The 11,511-nt window shown below is 43.4% G+C and overlaps 1 pseudogene; it reads left to right on the top strand.

Moving 5' to 3' along the window:
- Positions 1-8,795: 8,795 nt before the first annotated feature.
- LOC144329682 (histone-lysine N-methyltransferase SETMAR pseudogene) lies at positions 8,796-10,140 on the top strand (annotated as a pseudogene).
- The last annotated feature ends 1,371 nt before the right edge of the window (positions 10,141-11,511 follow it).

Raw genomic sequence — 11,511 nt, 5'->3', positions numbered from 1 at the left:
TACCTTACCATGAGATGTAAAACAATCACTAGAATGACATCCCATTGCCATTGCCCTATTCTATAGAATAGAAGAGAGTCACAGTGTTACTGAAACTCCAGGGATTCTGTTTAGGTCCTGCTGCTCACTGCATAGAAAGCTAATCACTGATACTCCGAGTATTGCCAAGGAAGAAGGCTTTAATAGGGTGCTGCAGTCGAGGAGATGGGAGATCAATCTTAAATTCATCTCCCTGACTGAGTAAAATTAGGGGTCCATATAGCAGGCAAGACAATGTAGTCATGTGTGGGAAAGCAGGAATTAGGGAGAGGTAAGGATGAGAAGTTGGTCAATAGGAAGCAAGCGGTCATCTAAGCAATCACGATGGGTGAGAGGTCTGGCATCTCACTGTCCAGAGGCAGTGATCTGGTAAGTTTCAACTCTTTGACACTACTTGGGAGGCCTAAATCTTGGTTTCCTGAGAAGGAAACTCAGATAAAACAACTGTAACTTTCTCAAGTTTTAAGACTGGGAGGATCAATATCTGTATTTATTCAAAGAAACCATAAACATCAGTTCTGCGGGAAAATTGGGCTGGTTTCAACAGGTCCTGGCTACATTCAACGATACAAGGCAACTGTACAAGGGCATAGTCAAGAAGGCAAGGGTAATAGAGGGCCAGCTTAAAGTCTGTTTGTCATAGCAAGTAACTGTAATGTTAGGGCTGGAGTACTACAGACATGCTTCTAGCCTACTTTTTAATATTTATGATAAATGTGGTAAAAAATACAAATAGTGGTTTTTTTAAACACATATTAATTTAACACATATTAATTTTCAGAGGCCATAGCTAACCATTTACTCTCTAATTTACCTGTTATCAAACCTATCTTATCTTAATGATGCCATTATTTCTTTTAAGACAGCCATTTATCCTTGGTTTTTATTATTTTTTAAATTTTGTCTCTTAACTAGTAAAGCAGTAGTCCCCTTTTCTGGTACTTTCATTAAGAAAGTACATTTTCTCAGATACAGATCATTATCAGCATTTTCTGAGTTAGTCTTTGGAAAAAAACCACTATTTGTATTTTTTTATTCTAAGGTTGTTGGTTCTCCTGTGATCACTCAGTATCAGTTGTATACAGCCTACTGCACAGCTGGTACCTAAACACAGACAGACAGAAACGGCAAAGGTAGTCATTTCATCTGGGCATGTCTTTGTCAGGTGAGAAGCAGAGGCACACTGTACCAGGAGCAGACAGAGCTGTGTGCCAGGAATTAGGTGTCATGAGAGAGGCTAATAGTGAACTCACATAATCTTTCACCTTTCCTCCTTGACAAAGATCCAAGGAGTGAATGAGGGGTGGGCCTATCTAAGTCCTGATGATTAACTTACACTTGGTAGACATTGAGGGTGTGGTAATTGTTGTCATTTTTACAATATTGTGATCTTAATCTTATGGACTATTGAATCTCCAAATAGCCCATGACATAAAGAGACCTTTATGGCTCCGAAGGAGCTATTATACTTTATTATCTCACGAATCTTCAGATTTAAAGAGTCCTCAATGAGACCTTGACATAATTAAGCCTAATGAGCCCAAAGGAGTTACAAAGGCCTATTGTGTTAATAATTTAGACATGACAGGCCTTTGTCGGAAGTAGGCTTTTGGTATCCAATGTAGTCTGTGTGCTGTGTAGATATGATTGACAGCTGAGTTACATAATAAACAGTAGTTGTTCCACAGTTGCCTTACACATCAAACATACAGTTGAAAATTTTCAAGTTAAGACTTTTTACTACATTGAATCTATATTTTAATAATACTTTGGTTATTAGCTCCTTCATGTCTTCATTTGTTGATATCATTTTTGCCTGCCTACTCATCCATGTGCTGTACTAGGTATAGGGCTGCAAAGGTGAATTGAACACAGCCCCTGCCCTCAAGTAGTGTAGCATGTAAAGGTTAAAGAAGTTCACAGTCTAGAATGATGGTTGGAAAATTATGGCTCACAGGGCAGCTGCCAGCTTTGCAATAAAGTTTTATTGAAATACAGGCAGAATCATTCATGTATGTCTTGTCTATGGCTGCTTTTCTATTATGGCAACTAAACTGAGTAGCTGTGACAGAGACTGCATAGACCACATCTCTGAAAGTATTTATGATCTGGACCTTGAAGATAAACATCACCAATCCCTGGTCTACAATTTCAAAGGTTCTGGGGCTACTTCAGTAAATCCCAAATATGCATGAATTAGCATTGTCAGTTCCCATAGATTTGGTGTAATTCAGAGAGAAGGTCTTATTTTCTCATTATTTTGTATTTATTGTGTTTTAATATGAATGGAATGTTATACTTAATTCTTCAAAACATTACTCAGCACTATTTCTCCACCAAGTTTTGTGATACTCTCTTGGTCTAGTGCCTGGAGTATAGAAGATGGTTAATGTTTACAAAACATGAATCCCATTTGTCTATACCATGAAGAATAGGGTGATTTTAAAGATATGTCCTCAGCTTATTTGATGTTCCTCCCCCAAATAGGTGAACATTTCTGTTTCCCCTATGTGTGGGCTAGGCTGTGATTCACTTCTACCAGACAGAATATCTCAGACGTGAGAGGACACCGCTTCTGAGATTAAGTTATAAAGAAAACTACAGCTTCCATCTTGGAAGCTTCCATCCCTCCCTCTTAAGTCATTCTGGGAGAAGTCATCTGCCATAGAGGAAGTGATCCAGGGGAGATGGAGGCCACCTGCTGTGTGGGGAGTACCCCAGGCAGCAGGCAGAGAAGCCCACATGGTGAGGAGCTAGGGCCCAACGATGAGTGTACTTGGAAATGGACCTTCTGAGACCTGTCAGTAGCCAGGCAAGTTTGTTTGGAAGTGAGTCCTATCTCATTTGGACCTTGAGATGTCTGTAGCCCCAGCTGACAGCTTACCTGCAGCTTCATGAGAGATCCTGAGTCTCGCAGCTAAGCATTCCTGACTGCTGACCCACAGAAGCTGTGAGATAATAGATGCTTGTTTTCTTAGGTCACTCGGTTTGGAGTAATTTGTTATGCATCAAGAAATAACTAATACAGACGGCAACTGGCCGATTGGGTGTGAGAGGGAGTAATAGTTGTCTCTTGCTGTGAATTCCTCTCCATGCCCCTGCAAGACTACTGATTGCTTGGTCAAGTTCCTGAGATAATTCTGAAGTTCTCTGCCTGCATACCCAGATGGCAGTCTTCTCCCCATTTCCATGGAGTCATTTTTGCCATGTTGCCATCCTTGAAGGCAGTCTGGGCTCATCTAGATATGATGTGGGTATGTATTGCTATTAGCCTCATGCAACTTTGGTGTTGATGCTGTCTTGGAGACTCCCTTCATTTATTGCTCCCTTACTTGCAGGAGGGAAGTGAGTTCCTTCTACCAGAGTCATAATTACTTTACAAGACTCAGAAATAAGATTATAGCTGGCAATGCTTAAAAATCTTTCATTTGACTTGTTTTAATATATATCTTGCTCGCCACTCCAAAATGTAAGATGTCAGTTGTAGATCATTATTTGGGATGATGCCATTCAGGGTAAGAGCCAAGCATGTCCACCTTTGCTAACTGACAACTAGCGCAGCACCTTGCTTCTTTCAACCTCAGTGTGATTTCCATGACTACATGGGGTGACTTATGGGGTTGCTGGCATGTTGTCATGCTCTTTTTCTCAGAAAGCCTTGGCCATATGACCAACAGGCAATTCCACAGTGTCTTCCAGAAGATTGATTGGAACTTAGTGTCCACGGAGATGCCCCTCTCCACAGGACACCTATGAGATGATATCTGCCAGAATTCCACACTGAGCAGTTCTAGGACTCTCACTACCAAACCCAGCACAAAGCAGGCTGTGATCAGTGCCAACCCACAGTTACAAGCAAAGTTCCATAAAAACACGAAGATGGCTACTTTCAATGTTGTGTCCCACATTGGATCCTGGAGTGGAAAAAAAGGACGTTGGCGGGAAAACTAACAAAATCTGTGTATGGCGTGGAATTTAATGAACAGCAATGAGCCAATGTTGGGTTCTTAGTTGTGACAAACACGGGGCAGTAATAATGTGAAATTGGTAGTAGGGAAAAATGAGAGAGGGGTCTCCGGGGGCTCTGTACTATCTTGGCATTAATGAGCCAATGTTGGGTTCTTAGTTGTGACAAACACGGGACAGTAATAATGTAAAATTGGTAGTAGGGAAAAATGGGAGAGGGGTCTCTGGGGGCTCTGTACTATCTTGGCATTTTTACTGTAAATCTGTGTGTGTGTGCACACACACACAAACACCATGAGCAGGAAATTTATAGGAGGGATATGGACAGGCAGAGAAGGTGGGTGTGCAGAACATTCCAGGCAGAGACGACAATATAAAATGTTTGAGAGCAGCCACCTGTGGCAGGTTCTGTGATTGGTGAGGTGTCCCCAGAGCATTCCCTAGTATCCATGGTGGGTGTTGTGGGGATACAGAGCAAAAAGTGAAAGCATGGCTGGGTCTTGAGTGGTCCAGTAAAGAGTCTGAATTATCATATTACGGGTGTGATGGGCCTACCGAGGGCTGTGACATGTGCAGGGATGTTTACAAAAGTTCTAGGACTTTATAGGATGCATTTCTGTGGCCCTTGCCTGAAAATATACATATAGCCTCACCCACATAAGCACTGCACCTTATCTCAGGTGACTTCTTTTTCATTTTCATTTTTATTTTATTTATGTTATTATTACTTTTTTGAGACAGAGTCTCACTTTGTTACCCAGGTTTGAGTTCCGTGGCGCCTTCTCGGTTCACTGCAGCCTCCACCTCCTGAGCTTAAGTGATTTTCTCACCTTACCCCCACCGAGTAGCTGGGACTACAGGAGAGCACCATCACACCCAGCTAATGTTGTATTTTTTGTAGAGATGAGGTTTTGCCATGTTGCCCAGGCTTGTCTCAAACTCGTGAGCCCAAACAATCCACCCACCTCAGCCTCCCAAAGTGCTGTGATTACAGGTGTGAGCCACTGCACTGTGCTGTTCTCAAGTGACTTCTAATTAATTATCTTTCAAGTCTCCACTTCAGGGAGGTCTCCCTGGCCCCCGTAGAAAGGGTTGTGCACTCCGTCTTCATCCTTACTATCCCTTGTTCAAAATATGGCTGCCTCCTCCTTTACAGGTTGTATCCAAGGGTAGAGACCACACCTATCTCACCTGTCCTCAGGACCAAGCACATGTCATGTGCCCAATACTGTTGTTGAAGGAATGAGTTAATGGGTAAATCTAGGGGTGTTTGGGGGGCAAACCAAGAGCCAAGGAGCCACTTGTGCATAGAGTTAAGTGATCTGCCTGGCTCTCAGTGGATAAGAATTATGAATAAAAATAAACACTATCTGAGTCCTGATCTTAGAAGGACTTATAAGAAAGCCTCCGGGGTTAGAATAAGATAAGGGGCAGGAGGGGTTTTGGTGTTTTCCGGGAAATGACCTGTGAGTCAGGTCAGCCTTCCTGGTAACTCAGCAGAGCCTCTCAGCCCCTCAGCTTTGCTGTCAGGCCCTGGCCCATGCTCCATGGAGACCCCATGGCCACAGCACCTGTAGAAAATCAATGTCTTCAACCTTCCCCTACATGCTAAGATATCAAACAGCCCGAAAGTCGGCAATTCACAAGGAAAGTTGGCTCCATCCAACTTTCAGCTCTTTGAAAAGTTTGCCTTAAGAATTGAGACATCACTTTTCTCTTCCCAAAGAATGTGTATCTTTTCAGGATTCAAAGAGGCCGGAAAAAAAATGTCCTCATTTTCCTTGACAGACGACGTGCTGTGTTCTCTGGGTTGCTGATCGGCAAATCGGAACAGACGGTTTTTCCTTTTTATCCCTCCTCGTTACCCCGATGTGGCTTTTTGGTCTTTCTCCAAATGAAGCCCTCGGTGAGACATTGCAAGATGAAAGGGACGGTGGTCGAACTCTCCGTCACCGAGCCTATCAAGGATTTAACATTTTGATTGATAACTCTGCTGTGTCAGGGACATGTGTATTTAAAAGCCCTCTGAAATTTGGAGTGAATATATCTGAGAGATGCATCTGATTTTCTTCCTGCAAGGAAAGAAAGACCAAGGTCAGGTGCCACCTTCTAACATTCTTGAACATAAATCTCGGGTTTATTTTTCTGACCTTTCAGTGTGCAAGTGGCAGGTTTGGTGCTGGAGAAAGAAGGTGTTAAAGCTTCCTTTCTTCCTCCTTCTTTTTAATATAATAGCACCCTTTTCTCCTCCTTTCTTTATCCAAAGCACAAATTAACACCTCCTTGTTGGGGAAATGGGAGACAAAGGGAGATTATTGGAAATTACTGACCTCACAAGCACCATAAGTGGATTACACTAGACCTGAGGATCCCCAGGGACAAAGAAGCAAACCCAGGCAGAGACAGGGGACTCAGATGAGTGGAGCCAACAAAGGATGGAATGAATCTTACCAAATGAGAGAGCTGCTCTGCTGCAAGTCAGTGGGGAATTCTCCACAGCTTCACCTGAAGGGACATCCCCGTTTGCAGACCATCCCCAGGTTGCCAGTGAATATGATAAGTCTCCACCCAGTGCCAGGTATAAGCACACATCCTTGAACACTCGTAAAACCCCTAAAGACAAAGTCTCCAAGTCCTGATAACCTGCTAAGCAACCACGTAATCCTGCATGAGTCATTTGAATGATATAAGCCTCAGTTTCTCCTCCTCTGTAAAATGTTGTTAACCCTTATAGCAAGGTTGGTGATATAAAAAGAGAAAGAGTGCTTATCATGATGTCAGCAAATAATTACTCATTGGATGTGACCTCTTGTTATTGTTATTACAGTCACCATTGTTGTCTTCGTGTATTCATTTAGAGACAGAGATCGCACTTCCTCCTGTTTCCTGCGGCTCTCTGTGCAAATGGCCAAGGCTGTCCAGTTCTTTGATTTTCCCTTGCTTCTTATTAAATCTTCTCTGACATCCTGCATATAGCCTGCAAGAAAACTCAAAACTGAGCAGATTTGATTTTTTTCTACCTCTTCTTAAAGGGAAACCAAAACACAATTTACCCTTCTATGAATAGATTGCTGTTTGGATAATCTTTACTCCACGCCAGTTTGGTTTCTGTTCTGAACATAACTTTATTTTTCCCCACTGGAGGATGTAGCAAAACCCTTCTTTGTGCAGGGGCCATTAAGACTGCCCATTCTTAAATTAGCTCAGAAAAAAAAAAAAAAGAAGTGCATTTTATAGTCAAGCCAGCAGTAATTGGACACTGTGACTATGAGTGGCCCTTGCAGTGTTTGGACGTGGGCCAAATGTACCTTCTGTCTGTCTCTGACACAGGCAGACAATAGCGGTATTATTTACTGCACTGGCTCTCTGCAATTCCAAAGGCCAGCTGCGAGAACAAAAGAATCACTAACACTTTGCCCAGCCCTAGACTAAACTGGATGCGCTATCTATGTTTCCTAAATAATTCACCCGTCTGTCCCAAATGTTGGGTTATCTATTCTTCCTTTCTTTCCTTTTGCACTGACCAGGGCTGCAAGGAAAATACGTATCACTACTCTGAATCCTTAAAAGGGAATGGAATGAAGGAAGGAATGGCTAACAGTTCTTTGTTTCCACATCTTAGGGTACAGCATCACCACCACAGACCAGCTATGAGAGGATGGTAGCAGAACCAGTGTTTGGAACAATGTTGGCAAGGCTTAGTCTTCCCTGGGAAGTGATGCTTCCCAGGAATGCCATTCTGAGTTTTGTCTTCAGAACTTTGTAAAAGAGCCTGATGTTCACCTGGATAACATTCACTGGTTGCCACACTCACAGACCTGTAACCCCTGTGTTACAACCTGGGCTTTGAGTAGACTGAGCTGAAAGTATCACCCTTGACTTGGCTCTGGCTCATATCCAGAATCTGGGAAACTGGGCCCCACTGCCTGGTATTGTCTTATTACGGACCATACTAACACGATATTTATTAGGAAATAGCCTCATCGGTTGTTGGATGTGCAGCCTGCACATGGAGATGGGATTCACAACTTCTGAAGCCACCAGTCCAACCTGAACTGTACCTCCAAGTCACAAACAGAGAAGCCTCCAGCCTTCTAAATCCATCCATAGCAATCCGTGTGTCCTCAGCTCCTCTTCCCACTTTGAACTGTGTTTTCTGACCTGTTCCTGAGATATCCAGCTCCTGGCTCTTTGCACAGAGATTGGATCTTGCCTCCCATGTACCTTGGGATCTGCTGCCTGTTATTGCTCTTTCCTGATGGGTCAGGGAGCCTCTGTCTGCAGCCTTGGCCTATGTGTACCCTGTACAGCATCTGTCTCCAACTGCTTAACCAGCACTTGGCCTGAAATCCAGACCTGACGTTCCATCCAGCCACAGCAAAGCACCATCCTACATCCACAGGCTCTAGAACTCCATCAGGAGCACTTTCCCAGATCAGTCACGATCACAGCATTTAGCTTTCACGCGGGGATTCCTAATGACTCATGAACTAATGGTTTCTAAGCTTTGTGCCACCCCTTTTCTCATTTGCTTCTCACACTCTCTGTGAGGCAGACCAGGAAGACCTTATCATCTATGTTTTAGAGGTAAGTTGAAGTGAGCTTTCAACTTATCTCTAAGTTGGTGCAATAGTAATTGCAGTTTTTACATTGTTGAATTTTGCCATTTGACATTGGGATACATTCTTAAATAAATGTGGTTATGTTATACATAATTTTAATGGGCATTTCTTACTTTTTTTGCTAATGACTTATTACATGCTATTTATTTTACATTTATTTTAGGGACTATGGAAATGATATTGGACAAAAAGCAAATGCGAGTGATTTCCTTATTCTAGTTCAAATTGGGTTGTAAAGCAGCGGAGACAACCTGCAGCATCAACAATGCATGTGGCCCAGGAGCTGCTAACAAACATATACTCCAGTGGTGGTGCTGGAAGTTTTGCAAAGGAGAAGAGAGCCTTGAAGATGAGGAATGTAGTCACTGGCCATCAGAAGTTGACAACGACCAGTTGAGAGCAGTCATCAACACTGATCTTCTTACAACTACACAAGAAGCTGCCGAAGAACTCAGCGTTGACCGTTCTACAGTCATTCAGCATTTGAAGCAAATTGGAAAGGTGAAAAAGCTCCAAAAGTGGATGCTTCATGAACTGAGCAAAAATAAAAATAATTGTCATTTTGAAGTGCTGTCTTCTCTTATTCTATGCAACAACAACAAATCATTTCTCGATTGGACTGTGATGTTAGAGGAGAAGTGGATATTATGTGACAACTGGCTATGACTAGCTCAGTGGCTGGTTGGAGAAGAAGCTCCAAAGCACTCCCCAAAGCCAAACTTGCACCAAAAAAAGGTCGTGGTCACTGTTTGGTGGTTTGCTGCTGGCCTGATCCACTACAGCTTTCTGAATCTTGGTGAAGCCATTACATCTGAGAAGTATGCTCAGCAAATTGATGAGATGCACCAAAACTGCAATGCTGAAGCCAGTATTGGTCAACAGAAAAGGCCCAATTCTTCTCCTTGACATGGCCTGACTGCATGTCCCATAACCAATGCTTCAAAGGTTGAATGAATTGGGCTATGGAAGTTTTGCCTCATCTGCTATATTCACCTGACCTCTTGCCAACCAACTACCACTTCTTTTTTTTTTTTTTTTTTTGAGACAGAGTCTCGCTCTGTCACCTAGGCTGGAGTGCAGTGGCCGGATCGCAGCTCACTGCAAGCTCTGCCTCCCGGGTTTACGCCATTCTCCTGCCTCAGCCTCCTGAGTAGCTGGGACTACAGGCGCCCGCCACCTCGCCCGGCTAGTTTTTTGTATTTTTAGTAGAGACGGGGTTTCACCGTGTTAGCCAGGATGGTCTCGATCTCCTGACCTCGTGATCCGCCCGTCTCGGCCTCCCAAAGTGCTGGGATTACAGGCTTGAGCCACCGCGCCCGGCCCCAACTACCACTTCTTTAAGCACCTTGACAACTTTTTGCTGGGAAAATGCTTCCACAACCAGCAGGATGCAGAAAATGCTTTCCCAGAGTTTGTTAAATCCCAAAGCAAGGATTTTCACACTATAGGAATAAACAAACTTATTTCTCGTTGGCAAAAATGTGTTGATTGTAATGGTGCCCATTTTGACTAATAAAGATGTGTTTGAGCCTAGTTATAATGATTTAAAATTCCCCGCCTGAAACCGCAATTACTTTTGTACCAACCTATTTTGCCAAAAAGGGGGGAAAGCAAGCCTAAGGTTTTCAACTCTCCAAGTCCATAGGCATGTTAATATGCCTCAGTCACAGGGTGGAGGGAGGAGATTAGAATTGTGTTTCCCTTGATGTTCAAAGTCTAACTCCATTCTCCACTGACCTTATACTCAACCCTTGGATTTGTCTTTTGTGGACAATGCTCCCTAAAGAAAGGACTCTGCCCCGCTATGCTGGATTTCCATGATGGAGGGGCTGTTTATTCTCATTCAGCATTGTATCTCCTGGGCCTAGCACAGACTTACATGTGAGCAGGTGTTGAATAAATGAATGAATGGATGAATGAATGGATAAATGGACGGATGGATGAGTGGCTGAAAGAAAGAATGAATGCTCCATTCCATGTATGCTGCAGGTTGGCAAGTTCATTGTTTGATTGTGCTTGGCACCAGAATCTTATCTGTCCCTTTCTCAGAGTTTTCTTTCTGTCTGTTGCATCATCCAAACTCTTCCCTGGATATTCCAGACCTCTTAGGCACTGGGAGAACTTCCATTCTCATGGAAGATGGAGACTTTCTTTCCATGTAGTCTCACCTACTGCCCTCGTGCCATCCTGGAATGAAACTGCAGGTACCACTATGCCTCCTTGCTGGGCAACTCTACTCTCCATTTCTCTTAGGGTCTCTCCTCTGATGTGGGTGTGAACGGGCCAGAGGCCAGGAATTCTGAGGCCCCTCTTTCTGACCCCTTGACACAATCTTTCATCTTCCACCAAGAGCCCTCTCCCCAACCTGGACTCATGCTGTGGATAATGAATCAAGTCAGCCTCCCTGACTTTTTTCAGAGACTCCCAGAGCCAGACAGGACTTCAGACACTCTGTTTTGTTTCTTATTTACAGGCGGAGAGAACTGGAGCCTGGAGAAGTGACAGGTTTTGCTCAAGGATCTGTGGCCCTTAAGTGACAGGCAGGGACTTGAAACCACAGTGCCAGCCCAAGTACTCTGAGCCTCCCAGGCCATCTTCTTTGTGTGTTACAACATGTGCCATATTTTATTCAGGGTTTGGCCTAGAAGAATTTTGACATTTTGAGCATGACGATGAGGGCCTTTGGAATGTCACCATACCTACTCTGAGAGAAAGCCAATTTTCCCTTAGTTCAGTACTTGCAAATAGCAAAGTTAATTAATCCCCTGTAAATAAACATTTGCAAACTTCAGCTTAATATAGCACTGACCAGGAATGCTTCCAAATGTGTGCTGAGATTAGATGATTAAAAGACCAGAGCTGATCATGTGATGGTGAATCCGCA

Source organism: Macaca mulatta, chromosome 7, assembly GCF_049350105.2.
Source record: "Macaca mulatta isolate MMU2019108-1 chromosome 7, T2T-MMU8v2.0, whole genome shotgun sequence".
Classification (NCBI taxonomy): Eukaryota; Metazoa; Chordata; class Mammalia; order Primates; family Cercopithecidae; genus Macaca; species Macaca mulatta.
Note: the sequence above shows the minus strand (reverse complement) of the source record. Positions and strands in the feature narration are given on the sequence as shown.